Source organism: Oryctolagus cuniculus, chromosome 10, assembly GCF_051225735.1.
Source record: "Oryctolagus cuniculus isolate XC-2025 breed Fujian yellow rabbit chromosome 10, ASM5122573v1, whole genome shotgun sequence".
Lineage (NCBI taxonomy): Eukaryota > Metazoa > Chordata > Mammalia > Lagomorpha > Leporidae > Oryctolagus > Oryctolagus cuniculus.
In genome coordinates, this window is record NC_142876.1 from 97938833 (window position 1) to 97955285 (window position 16453).

General features: G+C 55.6%; 1 long non-coding RNA gene across 3 annotated transcripts; it reads right to left on the reverse strand.

Annotated features, from left to right (window-relative positions):
* Positions 1–12: 12 nt before the first annotated feature.
* LOC149124357 (uncharacterized) lies at positions 13–15785 on the reverse strand. 3 transcript variants are annotated; one of them, XR_016214305.1, is made up of 2 exons: positions 11747–15785; positions 13–6753 (listed from the first exon to the last, which is right to left on the reverse strand). It is a non-coding gene; the product is annotated as an uncharacterized LOC149124357 (long non-coding RNA). The 3 variants fall into 3 exon arrangements; XR_016214307.1 differs by lacking the exon at positions 11747–15785 and adding an exon at positions 11359–11736; XR_016214306.1 differs by lacking the exon at positions 11747–15785 and adding an exon at positions 10711–11348.
* Positions 15786–16453: the final 668 nt, after the last annotated feature.

A 16453-nucleotide genomic window follows, 5' to 3' on the forward strand; every position in this document is an offset into this window, starting at 1 on the left:
CCCTCTTCCAGGCCAGCTCTCTGCTATGGCCAGGGAGTGCAGTGGAGGATGTCCCAAGTCCTTGGGCCCTGCACCCGCATGGGAGACCAGGAGAAGCACCTGGCTCCTGGCTTTGGATCAGCGCAGGGCGCCAGCCACAGTGCGCTGGCCACGGCAGCCATTGGAGGGTGAACCAACGGCAAAAGGAAGACCTTTCTCTCTGTCTCTCTCTCTCACTGTCCACTCTGTCAAAAATTAAAAAAAAAAAAACAAACATGTATTTATCTATATGAGGAACAGATCTTCCATCCACTGGTTCACTCCCCAAATGCCCACCGCAGCCGGGGCTAGGCCAGGCCAAAAGCAGGAGTCAGAACTCCATCCAGGTCTCCCACCTGGCTGGTAGGGAACCAAGAACCTGGAGCCTCTTCTGTTGCTTTCCCAGGTGCATTAGCAGGGAGCTGGGTCAGAGTGGAGCGCTGGGACTCAGACCGCACTCTGATGCATGCGGGATGTGGTGTCCAAGCAGCAGCTTCCTGCTGTCCCACCACACCTCCCCAACCCCCATTCTACACAAGAGGTGGCGCGGGCCAGGCCAGCGAGGAAGGGGACAGCTGGCACTGGAACCTGGTTCTCTGATGCCAGTGTTGGTAGCTTCTGCACCCCGCTGGCCCTCGGGTCCCCCAAGAGAGGTGTAGAGCAGAAGGATCTCGCCACATGGTGGCAGCAGCCTGGAGCACCTGTGGTCTCCAGAGCCTTCCTGCAGAGAAGTTTCTAGAAGCAGACAGGGGGACAAGAGCACTTGAGCCACAAGCCCAGGCCTGCAGGTTGGCCTTGGAGCCTGCTGCGCCTGTCTCTACTGGTCAGCTGTGGCCCCCTGCACTTGAGAAGCCATGGCTTATCCAAAGGGGAGGGGTGGAAGAGGCAGTTGCCCAGCCTGCCTGGCCCCTCTGAGGCCTCCACAGTTTATAAAGAAGCCAGGAGCCTGGGCAAGCAGGTGCTTGGCACTGGCAGGATAAGGGGGGAATAGCCTGACCCATGGCCTAGACCCAGTCCTGGAACATGAAGGACACAGGGAACAGGGGACCTCCAGGGATGCAGGGGCACGATGAGCCCTTGGCACCTGTCTCCTTTATGCTGAGAAAATGAGCTTAGTGCAGAATGGGCTGGAGCAGTGGCCTGGCCTTCCCTCACTGGAGCCCAAGGAGCCTATTACTTCTCCCTCTGTAGCTGGTCAGGGAGGACGCGAAGGCAGGACAGCATGAGGCACCCTGGGTCCTTGGCCTGGCCTCACTTAAGCAGCTGAGCAGGTCTGCATGGGCCTGAGGAGGGCCAGGCTGCACCAGCTAGGACCCACGATGGCTCCCTCCACTCCCAAGCCCATCCGGCTAAGGGCAGCCCAGAGCCACTGCCGCCCGCAGTGCCACCTGGCTGCAGGGAGAGGCTGCGCTGGTGACCACTCAGCTCCCAGTGTCCAAGTGGAGGCTGCAGCCAGGTGAGCCTGATGGGGGCAGCCAGGCCTAGAGGCACCCCACTGGCTTCCCAGACCAGAACCCCATGCTATGACCTGGGTCTGACCCCACCTCTGCTGCTCCACTCAGCACTGGGAGAGGCTGCCGTGTGGAAGAGGTAGGACTGAAGTTCCTACACGGCTGGGCGGGAGAGGGCTCGGAACTGCCAAGGCAGAGCGATTCCTGAGCAAGGGCCCTGCAGGGCGGTGGCCCTCAGCCCTGTGCTGTGTGTGAGCCCAGCACACCTGACCTCACCTGACCAGCACGATGGCCATTAGCACAACCCTGGGAGGCTGGGGTTTCAATCGGTTCTACTAAGGTGTGATTCACACGCCGCCAGCTGTGGTTTGAATGGGTTTGGGTGACCCTGAAGGCCCATGTGTTCAAGGTTTGGTCCCCAGGGGCCGGCGCTGTGGCATAGTAAATGAAACATCTACCTGCAGCACCGGTCAGGGACCCAGTTGCCTCACTTCTGATCCAACTCCCTGCTGATGGCCTGGGAAAGCAGTAGAAGCTGGCCCAGGTACTTGGGCCCTTGCACCTGCATGGGAAACCCGGAAGAAGCTCCTAGATCCTGGCTTTGGATTAGCCCAGCTCAGCTGCTGCAGCCATTTGGAGGGTAAACCAGTGGATGGAAGATCTCTCTGTGTCTCTCCCTCTCTCTCTGTAACTCTGCTTCTCAAGTAAAATAAATAAATTAAAAAAAAAAAAAAAAGGCTCAGTCCCCACAGTCTTATGGAAGGGTAAATATTAGGGTATTAAGAAGATGGGCCCAATGGCAGGTCTCTAGGTGGTAGGGTGGGGTGTGCCCACCCAGGACAGCTCTCCCAAGAGGGTTGGTTACCCATCTGGACAGGGCACAGCCACTCTGCTTCCTGGCTCACCATGTGGTTGTTCCTTGGCACACACTTCACTCCTACCATCCTCTGGCCTCGCCAGATGGCCATACCAATGTCACACACACAAATACCACCAGCCCTGCCACACACACCCATGATCTTAGACTGTGAATCTCCCAAACCGTAAGCTGAAATAAACCTTCCTTTATATGTAGCCTGTGTCAGGCATTTAGTTACAGGGACAAAAAGCTAATACACCAATTCCAGACTTACAGTGATCTCAGTGGTCGTTGGTGTGGTGACCAAGTTGTGCAACCATCGCCACCATGAACTCCGCAACTTTCCCACCACCCGCACGGCTGCGCTCCACCCAGATTCCTCTTGCTGCAGAGCTGGAGTTGTATGCACCCCTTCTGCTTCCACCAAAGGTCTCCCTGGATGGGTGTGTGTCGGAGGGCATCCAGGTCCCGCCACAAAGAAAACAACCCTGTTCCACTTCCCAGGCCAAGGCGGGGCCTCAGGCTCCCTGTGCCACTTTTGTCCCCTCCAGGAGGGTGAGGGAAGAGGAGAGTGAGAGGACACAGGGCAAGTGCCCTGGGAAGGGTTCAGAAATCAGTGACCCTCAGGGAGCTGATTAGAATCTGGATCAGGCCAGTGTGTGGCATAGCAGGTAAAGCCACCACCTACACTGCCAGCATCCCATATGGGCACCAGTTCAAGTCCTGGCTACTCCACTTCTGATCCAGCTCTCTGCTATGGCCTGGGGAAGCAGTGGAAGATGGCACAAGTCCTTGGGCCCCTGCACCCACGTGGGAGACCTGGAAGCAGCTCCTGGCTTCAGATGGAAGTTCACTTGCTCTCGCACTCTCGCTCGCTCGCTCTCTCTCTCTCTGCATCTCCTCTCTGTGTAACTCTAACTTTCAAATAAATAGATATTTAAATTAAAAAAAAAATCTGAATCTGAGAAACAGGTGTGCAGAACGCAGGGAGAATGGCAATGCAGAGAATGACACGTGTCCACCAGAGGCCGCTTTCCCGGCTCAGGTGGCTACTCGGTGGAGGCCCAGCAGGGGGTGCTAGCCACCCAGGCTGGACACCCAGGGAGGGCCTGCATTGCTTTGGGTGCTGGTTTATTCTAGGGCAGCAGGCTCCCAGCCCCTATGGGAAGGGGGTACCTCATCAGGACTAAGGGATATGCAGGGCTCCCGGAGCCAAGTCGGATGCGGTCAGCTCAGGCCATCACCGCAAAACACCGCAGACCACACGGCACAAACGACAGGAATCCCCTCTCGTGGTTCTGGAGCTGCAACTCCAGGCAAGGTACTGGCTGACCACGTCTCTGGGGAGGGCCCTCCTGCTCCCAGACCACCGTGTGGACTTCCGGCGGCACCCTCACATGGCCTTTCTCTGGGTGGGCTCAGAGGACTCTGCTGCTTGCGGTTTGCTTTAATGTATTTATTTGAGAGAGAGAGTTTCATTCTCTGGTCCACTCAAATGCCTGCAACAGCCAGGATTGGGCCAGGCAGAAGCCAGGAGGAAGAAATTGTATCCAGGTCTGGCGGGCAGCAGGAACCCAAGTCCTGGAGCCATCGCATCTGCCGCCTCCAGGGCGCACATCAGCAGGAGGCTGGAGGCAGCAGCGTTAGGACTGGATGCAGGCTTCCCACAAGGGAGGGGTCAACTGCTGTGCCAAACGCCTGCCCCATTATCTTTTTTGACAATAGAATAATATGTATTAAAAAAATGGAGCAACTGTTGGTAAGCACGCCAACAAAAATTTGTTGAGCTCTTTTGCTTCTTGTTATCTTCAATGAGCTCTGTCCCAGATTACAAATCATTTTAAAAAAAATTCATAGTTGTAAATGTGAAACTTACCTCACTCATTCAGAATATTTGACTTGCAAATTCGAATTGACATGAAGGGAGTCGTGTTCCGAAATTCATACGATGGCCAATAAGCACAGGCAGACGCTCAGCCTCTCTCGCATTGGGGAGATGCAAATCAAAGCCACAAGAAGATACCACTTCACACCCCTGAGAACGGCTCTTATGCAACTGGCCACGAGGACGCGCGGAGATTTGGAAAGTGTGCACTGCACAGATGTAAGATGCAAATGTGAGACAGTGAAGTGAGTGTGGAAAACAGTGGCTGGTTCCTCAGACGTTAAACACCGTGGCCACAGCACCCCGCAGCTCCGCCCCTGGGTGTATACGGACAAGAACTGACAACAGGAGATCAGATCCTGCACACCCGCTCACAGCAGTGCCATCCACAGGACTCAAAACATGGACGCGACCAAATGTGCACTGCACGGCTGGATACATGTGCTGTGTCCCTACGGTGGGTTATTCTGCCCACCGAAGAAGGGAGGGAGGGGCCAGCGCTGTGGCACGTGGGTTAAGCCACCACCTGAAACACCAGCATCCATGCAAGTGCCAGTTCGAGGCCTGGCTACTCCACTGCCAATCCAGCTCCCTTCTGAGAAAGCAAATGCTTGTAGGACACCCAGATGGAGTTCCAGGCCCCTGCTTTTTGCTTGCCCCAAGCCTGGCTACTGTGACTATTGGGGGAATGAGCCAGCAGATGGAAGCTCTCTCTGTCACTCTGCCTTTCAAATGATCACACATACAAAAAAAAATGTTATAGGAAGGGAATTCTGATTCAAGCTCCAACATGGATAAACCTCGAACACTATGCTGAAAAAAAAAAAAAGAGGCGGGAAGTACTGTGTGAGTCCACATATATGAGGTGCCTAGAATAGAATCCTAGGGACAGGGAACAGAGAGCTGGCTGCCAAGGCCTGGGGGAAGGGATTGGGGGGTGGGGGGAGGTCATGGTCCATTGTACCTGGAGTCTCAGTCTGGGACAGTGAAAAAGTTCGGGAGAGGAATGGTAGCGAAGAGGGCTCAGCAATGGAATGCAGCCAACAACAGACTGGCCACTCAGGAAGGGTTCACATGATAAACATTATGTACACTTCATCTCAACGTTTGAAATTCATATGTGTGGGGGCCAGCACAGGGGTGTATCAGAAAAAGACACCTGCAGTGCCAGCATCCCATATGGGCGCTGGTTTGAGACCCGGCTGCTCCACTTCCAATCCAGCTCCCTGCATATGGCTTGGGAAAGTGGTAGAAGATGTCCCAAGTGCCTGGGCCCCTGCCACCAACGTGGGAGACCTGGAGGAAGCTCCCGGCTTCAGCCTGGCCCTGCGGTGGCCATCTAGGCAATGAGGCATCTCTCTCTCCCAGTCTCTGTCTCTGTGTATCTCTTCGAAGATAATTTTTTTTTCTTGACAGGCAGAGTGGACAGTGAGAGAGAGAGACAGAGAGAAAGGTCTTCCTTTGCTGTTGGTTCACCCTCCAATGGCCGCCACAGCCGGCGCGCTGCAGCGGGCATACCGCGCTGATCCGAAGCCAGGAGCCAGGTGCTTATCCTGGTCTCCCATGGGGTGCAGGGCCCAAGCACTTGGGCCATCCTCCACTGCACTCCCGGGCCACAGCAGAGAGCTGACCTGGAAGAGGGGCAACTGGGACAGAATCCAGCGCCCCGACCGGGACTAGAACCCGGTGTGCCGGCGCCGCAAGGTGGAGGATTAGCCTAGTGAACCACGGCGCCGGCCTTCTAAGATAATTCTTTTAAAAAAAGAAATTACTCATTTGCAACTTGAAAAATATTAATTCATGAATGGATTTCAGAGGCAGAGAGTGAGCTCCCATCCACTGGCCAAGACTGGGCCGGGCTGAAGCCTGGAGCCAAGGACTCCATCTGGGTCTCCCACATGAGTGAGCTATCACCACTGTCTCCCAGGGTCAGCACTGGCAGGAAACTGGAGTCAGGAGCAGAGCAAAGTATAGAATCCAGACAGCTCTAACACGGGACATGGGCTCCCAGCCGCTGGGCCACACGTCCACCCCAAGAAACCCAAAATGCTTCTTTTACAGATTTGTCTAAAAGAGAGAGGGAGAGGGAGAGGGGGGAGGAGTGAGGTCTTCCATCTGTTGGTTCACTCCCCAAATGGCTGCAATAGCCAGAGATGGGCCAAGCTGAAACCAGGAGCCAGGGATCTCTCAAGTGGGTGGCAGGGGTCCAAGCACTTGGGCCATCCTCTGATGCTTTCCCAAGAGCATTAGCAGGGAGCTGGATTGGAAGTGGAGCAGCCGGGGCATGCCCCATGGGATGCCAGCATCACAGGCAGCAGCTTAACCTGCTGCACAGTGACAGCCCCGAAACATTAATTTTTTAAAGACTTTATTTATTTGAGAGGTAGAGTTACAGAGAGAGGCAGAGGTAGAGAGAAAGATCTTCTGGGGCCAGCACTATGGCACAGTAGGTTAACCCTCTGCCTGCGGCGCCTGCATCCCATATGGGCACCAGTTTTAGTCCCGGCTGCTCTTCTTGCGATCCAGCTCTCCGCTGTGGCCTGGGAAAACAGAAGATGGTCCAGTCATTTGGGCCCCTGCACCTGTGTGGCAGACTCGGAGGAAGCTCCAGGCTCCTGATCGGCTCAGCTCTGACCGATGAGCCCATTTGAGGAGTGAACCAGTGAATGGAAGACTTTTCTGTCTCTCCCTCTCACTGTCTGTAAACTCCAGCTCTCAGATAACTAAGTAAAATCTTTTGAGAGAGAGAGAGAGAGAGAGAGATATCTTCCATCTGCTGGTTCACTTCCCAAATGGCCACAATGGCCAAAGCTGGGCCAATCCAAAGCCAGGAGCCAGGAGCTCCTTCCAGATCTCCCAGACAGGTACAGGGGCCCAGCACTTGGGCCATCTTCTACTGCTTTCTCAGGCCATCAGCAGAGAGCTGGATTGGCAGAGGAGCAGCCAGGACACAAATAGGCACCCATATGGAGTGCCAGTGCTGCAGGTGGAGACTTAACCTACTATGCCACCACGCCGGCCCCACCTGAAATGCTTTTATCCTTGGATATATAATCATACATGAACATGCACAAGACGTGGTCACCAAACAAGCGAACACTGATGTGACATCTCAGAAAACTGAAGCCAACTCCATTCACTTAAGTCCCAACAGTGTTCAAAAACATGAGAGGGATGTCAAATTCACTTTTGTGGGAAGAGAAGTTTTTCTTTTCCTATCCATGCTTTACTGAATGCTTTCCGTGGCCCAGGTCCTGTGCTGAACAAGCCCTACCCGTGTCCCAAAGCCAGTGATTCCCAAACTGGGGTCATGAACACAACGGGAGAGCTTCCTCATGGCTCAGGTCCCAGGCCCAAGACAAAGCCTTTGTGTGGTTGCTCCGCACAGACGGGGCGAGCTGCGGCAGTTCTGAGAAGGGTTTCCTATGCGCAGGTGCTGTGGTGCAGATGGTCAGGCCACTGCCTGCGGTGCCAGCATCCATATGGGCTTCAGTCCAAGTCCCAGCTGCTCCGCTTTCGATCCAGCCCCCTGCTAATGCACCTGGGAAGGCAGCAGGTGATGGCGCAAGTGCTTGGACCCCTGCCTCCCACGTGGGAGACCCACATGGAGTTCCTGGCCCCCAGCTCTGGCCTGTCCCTGCTCTGGCTACTGTAGCCATTTGTGGATTGAAGCAGTGGATGGAAGACCTCTCTGTGTCTCTACCTGTAACCTCTGCCAGTCAAATAAATTAATCTTAAAAAAAAAAAAAGTTTTCTCAACTAAGAGCAAATAAGAAGGCAGTAAATTCACAGAGTTCCTGAAATATAATCAGACTTCCCACTAGGGCGTGAGCCTCCCAAACCAACACGTTGCCTTGCTGTTCACCTCTGCCACACATCGGAGAAGCCTGGGTGTAATATCCAAGGCCACGCGCCCTCACCACTGCCTTCCCATCTCTTGCTTGCTCTTTATATTTTATTTATTTGAAATTCAGAATTACGGAGAGATAGAGAGAGGTCTTCCATCCACTGGTTCTCTCCTTCAAATGGCTGCAACAGCCAGAGCTGGGCCAGGCTGAAGCCAGGCGCTTCATCGGGGTCTCCCACATTGGCTGCAGGGGCCCCAGCACTTGAACCATCTTCTGCGGCTTCCTCAGGCACACAGTGGGGAGCTGGATCAGAAGTGGGGCAGCCAGGACGTGAGCCAGCACCCACAGGGGATGCCGACACTGCAGACGGCGGCCCAACCCACTGCGCCACAGCCAGCTCCCCAGCTCCAATTTCAAACACAAGAAAGTGATAGAAGGCAGAAGTATAAAACAGAAGGAGAATTTCAGTATGTTAGCCCGAGATTTCATATTTTAATTAAAAGTTGCTAACCAGCCACTCGTGAAGAGTCAGCCTTTCCTAACCGAGCTTCTCCGGGTTCTGCGGCTCAGGTTACCTAGGAGGGTCCTCCTTGGCTCTCTGGCACAGACATCCCCCCCTCCCTACTGCGTATTATTTACTGTTTACAATCTTTTTTTTTTTTTTTTTTACAGGCAGAGTGGACAGTGAGAGAGAGAGACAGAGAGAAAGGTCTTCCTTTTGCCGTTGGTTCACCCTCCAATGGCTGCCACAGCTGGTGCACTGAGCTGATCCAAAGCCAGGAGCCAGGTGCTTCTCCTGGTCTCCCATGGGGTACAGGGCCCAAGCACTTGGGCCATCCTCCACTGCACTCCCGGGCCACAGCAGAGAGCTGGCCTGGAAGAAGGGCAACCGGGAAGAATCCGGCGCCCCGGCAGGGACTAGAACCCGGTGTGCTGGCGCCGCAAGGCGGAGGATTAGCCTAGTGAGCCACGGCGCTGGCCAACTATCCATTTCTTAATAGGCCTGTGTGGATTCGTGTTTTTTCATCTTTTTAAATATTTTTTATTTATTGAAAAATCAGAATTACAGAGGCAGAGAGGGCGAGACAGAGAGAGAGAGCGTCCATCTGCTGGTTTGCCCCGCAGATGACTGCAACAGCTATGGCTGGGCGATGCCAAATCCAGGAGCCAGGAACTGCATTCAGGTCTCACACATGGGCGGCAGGGGCCCAAGTTCTGGAGCCATCATTGCTGCCTCCCAGGCACATTAATAAGAAGCTGGATTGGAAGTGGTGGGGGTGGGGGGAGAAAACAAGGAGAAAGGAAGGAAGGAAGGAGGGGAGGGGCAGAGGGAGGGAGGGTAACACACTTGAGCTTCAGGGCTTGGTGAAGGTCTTTCAAGAACGTGTCAGGCTGGTGCTGTGGCACCGTGGTTAAGCCTCCACCTGCCACACCAGCATCCCACGTGGGTGCAGGTTCAAGATCATCTCCTGTATGTGGCTGGGAAAGCAGCAGAAGATATCTCAAGTGCTTGGGCCCCTGCACCCACTGGCCCAGCCACCACCACTGTGGCCATTTGGAGAGTGAACCAGCAAATGGACAATCTCTCTGTCTCTCCTTCTCTAATACTCTGCCTTTCAAATAAATTGAAAAATGAATCTTAGAAAAAAATGTAGCCAGCGCCTATGACTCCAGCATCCCAAACAGGCATGGTTGTGAGCCCTGGCTGTTCCACTTCCAATCCAGCTCCCTGTTAATGTGCCTGGGGCCCTGCACCCACATGGGAGACTCCAAAGAAGCTCCTGGCTCCTGGCTTTGGATTAGCTCAGCTCTGGCCATTGTGGCCATCTGGGGAGTGAACCAGCTGATGGACTATCTCTGTCTCTCTCCCCCACCTCTCTCTGACACACACGCACATACTCTACCTTTCAAATAAATATTTTTTAAAAATGTTAAGAGCATTAGGGGGGAACTGAGGGGCAAAGACACTACTTACATGAAGCTTGAAAAGATGTGAAACAATTCTCTGGAGGGCGTTCATGCTGCGCATGTTAGAAGCAGGCGCCCTGACGGCGCTGCAGCTCACTGGGCTAATCCTCTGCCTACAGCGCCGGCACCCCGGGTTCTAGCCCCGGTTGGGGCACTGGATTCTGTCCTGGTTGCTCCTCTTCCAGGCCAGCTCTCTGGGCCCTGCACCCACATGGGAGACCAGGAGGAAGCACCTGGCTCCTGGCTTTGGATCAGTGCAGTGTGCCAGCCGTAGTGGCCACTTGGGGGGCGAACCAACGGAAAAAGGAAGACCTTTCTCTGTCTCTCTAACTCTATCTGCCGAGGAACACAGGGCACACCCGGTGTGTTCAGGCCCCAATCAACCTCTTTTTTTTTTTTTTTTTTTTGTTTAATGTCTGAAAGTTTTCTTAGTAAGACTTCCTGTCTGCTACATCACTCAGCTTCTCCCTGATGCCAGCCCCGCAGCCACAGTCCGCCCCAGCCAAGTGCAGCACCAGGGTTTGGTTCCCCAGGGCCTATGTGGAGAGAACTTGGCAGAGTTTAACAAACCGCGTCCTTTGCCCTCGAAGCTGGTCTCTTGATTCCCCAGGAAAAGCTCAGCTTCCCACTCCTCCCGGCCCATGCTGCGTCTCCACCAAGCTTCCCGAGCCCCAGACACACCTGCTGAGCTCACTGGGGACCGGACAGTGGCACCACACAGCAGCTGCCCTGGGCCCTCTGTCCTCTCTCCCTACACAGGTTGCCCCACGGCTCCACCAACACAGCCGGTACCCCTGCCCCAACAAGAAATGCCCGGCTCCTAACAACCTCAGCTGCAGGCCACGAAGCCATGGCTGCATCAAACCCAGTGGGCTGCTCAGTGCCTGTCCCCCACCGCCATGCTCACTGCGCACCTAGCCTCACGCAGGTGGAACTGGGACTGAGTCAGGCCTGGCCCCACAGGCCAGCACCTGGAGGCAGGCAGGCGGGGCAGGAGCAGGGCAATCAGCTGAGCTGCTGCTCCCCGGGGCCCGCACATCCGAGTGAGGACTCCGGCACTCCCTCAGCTCCCAGGCCTCCTGCTGCTCCTCTAGCCCCAGCCTCTCGCCTATGCGTTCTTTTTTTTTACCTTTAAAAACTGTGAAATGTCACATCCCTACAGAGAGCGGAAGCACAAGGCAACAAATCACTATAAAGGGACACCTGGGTGGCCAGCCATCAGCCCAAGAGTCAGAACGCCTACCTGGCCCTGCCATTAAACACTTATAAAAATCACGAACCGTTTGGAACATAGAGACAAGCAGAGAGACTAAAATAGTACCCACGAACCTGCGCCGAGCTCTAGCAAAATTTCACGGTGTTCCTTAAGTGCTTCAGGTGTTTTGTAAAATTTGAAAGGCAGAGTGGTAGAGAGAGATCTTCCCAGCCAGGCATTGGGGGAGTGAACCAGCGGGTGGTGTGTTTGTGTGTGTGTGGGGGGGGGTGTTCCTCCCCCCTCCCTCCCTCTCTGCAACTCTGCCTTTCAAATTAAATAAGGAGAAGGTGGAGGAGGAGTGGGATGTGAACACGAGACACGACACGGGGCGGGGCGCAGGTGTCCCAAGTGATGTCTTAGGTCTCCACCCCTGAGCCAAACGCCTCAGGAGATTTTGGAAAAGGTGTTCACAGAGGCCCTCAAGCCCTCTGCACAGGGCTTGCAAGCAGGCCTGTAACTTACCCCACAGGTAGCCCTAGGGCCGGCCGGGAGCTCTCCGCAGCAGGTCACCGCCCTGAGCCCTATGCAGCTGCGCTCCGCCATGCTGCAAGCCTCTGAGAGACAGCCAGGCACCCTCACACCCAGCACCTTCTGCTTTCACTTCCGCCTTGTTCTTGTCCCTTAAGGTGGGCTGGAGGCCGGCGTCGTGGCTCAATAGGCTAATCCTCCGCCTTGCGGCGCCGGCACAACGGGTTCTAGTCCCGGTCGGGTCGCCGGATTCTGTCCCGGTTGCCCCTCTTCCAGGCCAGCTCTCTGCTGTGGCCAGGGAGTGCAGTGGAGGATGGCCCAAGTGCTTGGGCCCTGCACCCGCATGGGAGACCAGGAGAAGCACCTGGCTCCTTCCTTCGGATCAGTGCGGTGCGCCGGCCGCGCCGGCCATTGGAGGGTGAACCAATGGCAAAAGGAAGACCTTTCTCTCTGTCTCTCTCTCTCACTGTCCACTCTGCCTGTTTAAAAAAAAAAAAAAAAAAGGGTGGGCTGGAAATGTTTAAGGAGGCTTCGTGGGTGGGCCAGCGTTCCACCCCAGACTCACTGCCCTGGGAGGTGGCTCAGGTGTTTCCAAGGTTCCTAGACTCAGCTCAGGTGGACACAGTGAGGAGAGAGGCATCTGGCCACTGAACAGCACAGAGGCCTCCACAGTGTAATGGCAGCCCTTGTGGGAAAGCAGTGGAAGATGGCCCAAGTCCGTGGGAGACCCGGAAGAAGCTCCTGGCTCCTGGCTTCGGCCTGGCCCAGCCCTAGCCATTGCGGCCATTTGGGAAGTGAACCAATGGATGGAAGATTCTCTCCCTATGTCCCTCACCCCTTCTCTCCCTCTCGTTCTGTACTTCTGCCTATCAAATAAATAAATAAATAAATCTTAAAACACACACAGACCATTTCCAACAGTGAAATCATTAGGTCTACACAGTCGTTGCAAAGGGTGCCAACTTGCTTCCCAGGGGAATGGGACCATCTTCATTCCCACATGGCAACACGGACCCACCTGTCACACCTCAGTAGTGCTTGGTATGCAAAGTTTTACATGTGTCAGTGGTTAAGACATCACTCGGAACACTCGCATCCCACATCGCTGTGCCTGGGTCCAAGCTCCAGCGCCACTTTGATCCCAGCTCCCTGCTACTGTGCACCCTGGGAGGCAGCAGGTGACAGCTCAAGTGCTTGGGTTCCTGCCATGCACATGGGAGACCCAGACTGAGCTCTGGACTCCTGGCTTCAGCTGTTGTGAGCAACTGGGGAGTGAACTAGTAGATGGAAGATCTTTCTCTCTGTATCTCTGCCTTTCAAATCAATAATAAATCAAAAGGAAAAGCTTTGCCAGTCTGACTGCAGGGCCTACTCATTCCTGGGGTCTCAGGACCAGCTGCCCCTCTTCCAGACTGCCTTTCCCAGGCCCCTGTTGCTCCTCTGCTCTGTGCACAGCCCGGGGTGGACACCCTCGTCTCCACGGCATGCCTGTGCTGTAAGTGCCCACACACCTGCCTCCCCCGTGAGTCCATGCGTCTGTTCCTTGTCTGCACGTTTCCCTCCGCCCTGCAGAGCCCCTGACATATGCTCACTGCTCCCCAACTCTCAGCAGTGAACGCAGGAGTGCAGCCTTCGTTTCAGAGTCACGGCCATTAATGCACCAGGAAAACCTCCAGCACAAGGCTGGCCCCAGCTGCTACCAGCAGGGCCCGGGGACACACGCGGGGGAGGCCATGAGGGCCACAGGGCTGTGAGCCAGACCGGGGCAGAGGAGGGGCCACTTCACAGGCATCTGGGGCTCTCTCTGCTGCTGCCGTTGTCAGTGGAATTGCGTGACAGCGGTAATTACTGCCTTGCATACCTTTTTATTTTAATTTGTGCCAAAAACTGATGCATTTGACTTTCAAATTTCCCTTCTCGTAATTTAAAACCGCATGAGACTCACTCGCTGTTCCCAGCAACCTTACACACTTTGCTGCTGTCGAGCTGGCCGATGGCCCAAAGCCTACAGCAGGGGGAGGGAGCCCACGCCTGACTCGCACCCCTGCAGGGACAATGGTGGCCCCTCCCCGCAGGACGCTGTCAAGCCCTCTGTTGATGGCACTGTCACGGCTGCACACGCATCAACACACGGGAAATGTTCGTGGCATTAAGGAGACCGTGACATTTCTGGAGCACTTAGTGGCCCGGGTCTGCTCTGGGAGCTCTCAAGGCTTGGCCTCAGAAGAACCATTTGCAGCAGGTGCCGTTAGGTGGATGCCAGAGATGAGGAAACCCATTTTGGCCACCAGCACTGCCACCTCCAGGCACACCCCAGGCACAGAGTAAGATCTATGTAAACAACGCATCAAACTATTGACACACGAGCCACATTTTAAAGACTTTTTTCTTTTCTTTTTTTTTTTTTTTTTTTTTTTTTGACAGGCAGAGTGGACAGTGAGAGAGAGAGACAGAGAGAAAGGTCTTCCTTTGCCATTGGTTCACCCTCCAATGGCCGCCGCGGCCGGTGCGCTGCGGCCGGTGCACCGCGCTGATCCGATGGCAGGAGCCAGGTCTCCCATGGGGTGCAGGGCTCAAGCACTTGGGCCATCCTCCACTGCACTCCCTGGCCACAGCAGAGAGCTGGCCTGGAAGAGGGGCAACCGGGACAGAATCCGGCGCCCCGACCGGGACTAGAACCCGGTGTGCCGGCGCCGCTAGGCGGAGGATTAGCCTAGTGAGCCGCGGCGCCGGCCCAAGACTTTTTTCTTAACAAATGTTGTTCCCAAAGAAGGTATCCAAGAACAATGAAGCTAAAAGATCCGTCTGTGGATCGAAGCAGGAATTTTTTGATGTGTGTTATTTTTAACTGACTATTGATGAGAAGCGTGTTTGATAGGCTTGTTTCTGAACTCGTGAGTTAAAACCCAGGCAGTGGCTTGGAGACGCCTCCCCTGCTAGTGCTACCCACGCAGGATTCTCACCGACTGCCTTGTTCCAGACCCAGGTTCCAACCCTCAGCTGCGGTAGTGGCCTCTGCTCCCCACCGGCGGAGGACACCAACTTCCGAGGGCCCTGGCCTTTGGTCACCTGTTGCTGTCACAGCCACAGCACTGGCAGCCACTTCTGCTTTGATCTGCTCCTTGCCTTGCGCTCTGGGCCACACACTCACCTGGGCCCGTTCATCACCGTGGGCCCGCTGGGGCCCAGAAGAGGAGGAGCCAGGCTTCCCTCCACCTTCCAGGAGGCAGCGTGCTGGAGTCACGCCTGCCTGCTGCCTTTGAGGGTCTCCCTCCTCCCCGCCACTGCCGCCCTCTGCCCAGCCTCTTCCCTTGCCTGGCTTCAGTTTCCCCACTGTGAATCCAAGACACTCTGTCCCCTGCCCCGCCCCGGAGATCCACAATCTGCATGGGTCCTTCCAGCTCCAAGCAGCCTGCCACCCTACCCTCCCTCCTTCTCCCTTCCTGCGGCCTCTGAGGGCCAGAACAGCGGACCCTCCTGTTCTCTCCCTGACAGCTCCTGAGCAAGCCCCAGAGTTTGTCTCTGCAGGAAATGTGACGCGGGAACCCCCGCCCACTTATTCAGAGCCAGGGGTGACTCCATCACTCTCCAAGCCTCAGTTTGCTCACTGGTAAAATAGGGACAGTAACAGCTATTCCCTCGCAGGGCTGCTGGGAAGATCAGTGGCAGGTGATGACAAAGGGAATGCGTCATCCACAGTGCCCGATGCTGAGCGTCACCGTCACGAGCTCCTGGGCCACACACACTGAGTGCTGGGCATTGTCACCCCTGCTGAGTCACACTCTGAGTGACACCTGTCAACCTCCTCCCACGCACAGGCCACTGGTTCCACAGTGGAAGACAGGAAGTTGGGGACGGAGCCCACCACCGCCCCCTGCAGCCACGGTTTATGGCTACCAACCCGGGAAGCTGGAGTCCTCTCAGGACGAGGCCCCCGCAGCGGTGGGCTTTGTGCAAGACTCAGAGTGGTCAAGCAGCCAAAGCCAGGTCTTTAACCTGTGTATTTCACAGGGACTGAGAAGAAACATGGATCTTCGAAGGCCCCCCCCCCCCCCCAAGAAGCCTGACCTGGAGCCTGGCGCCACACCTGCTGAAGACTGAACCCCGGCAGAGGCCGAGACCCAAGGGATACCCCAAACCTCACAGGTCTGTCTGCACTCTGGCCCCGCTCTGGGAGCCGGAACCGTCTTTGCTACTGCCAGGGCATGAATGTTCGGCTGAGTGCACCTCCCCCTCGCCCTCATCAAGGAAATGAGAAAGTGCCTGGGGGGCAGTCAGGACACAGCAGGAACCAGAGCAGCCCAGCAGCCTCCAGCCTCGCCCAGCTGAGGGCACCTGCTGGGCGCAGCCAGGAGCCATGGGGCCCTCCTTTTTGGAGGGGACCGGAAGAGGAGGCAGGTGCAGCCTGCTGGAGGGAGGCCAAGCCCCCAGCTCTCCTGGCCCCTCTCACTCTAGCAGAAGCTGCCCACCCCCTTATTTCTGTGATTAGAACCTGATAAAAACAGGGACACACACACACACACACACACACACCCGGCTCCTGAATGAGAAACGAGTTGGGGAAGTGTGGCTGTAACATAGGGACGGATTTCAGAGGACGGGTTTGGCTTTGGGGCAGTCCAGGAACCCTGTTACAAACTGCCAGGGTGTCTCCGAGTCTGCAGGATGGCCCTTGGTCCTTGCTGGCCTATTTCCCCCAGG